A 1,452-nucleotide genomic window follows, 5' to 3' on the forward strand; every position below is an offset into this window, starting at 1 on the left:
CCATCCAAACAGATGAGTTTGAAAAATGTTTCCAAGAATGGAATCCCAGATTTGACATATGTATTAAGTGTAATGGAGAGTACTTTGAAGATGATAAAGTTGTTTAGTAAAAAATTAAATGCATAGCCTTGAAAAAAAATCTTTATTTTTTCCTTCTGGATACCCCCTCATATATAGGGTTGCTATGAATTGTAACCAACTCCAGGGAACCTAAAAATAAAAACAAAAACCTGCAAGAGAGTCTTTCCTCGAATGTGATGTAAGCTCAGGCTCGCTGCCATCAAAATGCTGCTGCCTCACAGAGACCCGATAGAGCAGGTTAGAACTGTCCCGTGAGTGGCCAAGCCTGCAACCCTTTGCAGGTGTAGAAAGCCCCCTTTTCTTCAGCAGAATGGCTGGTGGTGTTTTATGCTCAGATTCTTAGATAAGCCAATGCTTTCTCTTCATGATCAAAATGTCAAACAGGATTCTAAGCATTAATTCACGTTCTAATCACTGTTTCCTATTTAAGGAGCCTGATGGTTACACTTGGGCCTGCGATCTGGATGAACCAAAGATTGAACCTGCCGGCCACTCCACAGCAGAAAGACAGGGCTTCATACTCAGGTAGACAGTTCAGTCTTGGAAACTCACAGGGGCAGCTCTACCCTGTCCTTTAGGGCTGAAGTGAGGTGGTTTTGTTTATTTGCTTGTTTTTATTTCTTACTGAGAGACACAGCTATGTTTTTATTACAAATAGCAACAGATGAATTCAATATGTTTACTGGATTTTCAATAAAATATAATTTTACCACTGAAAAATATACAAATAATCTATTTTTGTGTAAAAACAATGACTGATTTCATTTTTGTCCATTATGCTTCACATATTTTTAACATTTCTCTACAAGGAGCATTTGCTACTTTTATCATTGGAGAAAAAGATTAAAAGAATAGTAAATAAATTTAAAAGGAAAAGCAGAAAAGTCCCTTAGTCATTTTTTCAAAGCATAGCTATATACAAATATAGCTAGTTGTTTTACTACTACTATCTTTTACAAAGGTGATTTTCATGGGATAAAAAAAAATCCTACTTTCAGAATACAGGAAGTTAATATACAGATCCAGACCTATAAAATATGACTTTTTAAATTTTGTTTGTTTGTTTTTTTAATTTAACCACAGGTACAATTGTAGGACAATTGAATGAGAGCAAAATATGTCCTAAAGAGAAAGTAATGTTTCTTTTAAGTAGACATACATTTGCTAGATTATTTGTTTTATATCTGGCAATACATTTGCAAGAATGTTTGTTTTTGTTTCTGTAGGTAGGTGTTTTGGAATGGCATTTCATATTTAAGTAATTTCAGTGTACTACATATTACTTTTAAATTCTTTTCACCTTTGGACACCTTTTCAGATGACCAAAATTCATCTACATGTGGTATACGAGCAAAGTCATAAAACACAGCG

Source organism: Echinops telfairi, unplaced genomic scaffold (genome assembly GCF_000313985.2).
Source record: "Echinops telfairi isolate 266 unplaced genomic scaffold, ASM31398v2 ScPeMD7_22;HRSCAF=79, whole genome shotgun sequence".
NCBI lineage: Eukaryota > Metazoa > Chordata > Mammalia > Afrosoricida > Tenrecidae > Echinops > Echinops telfairi.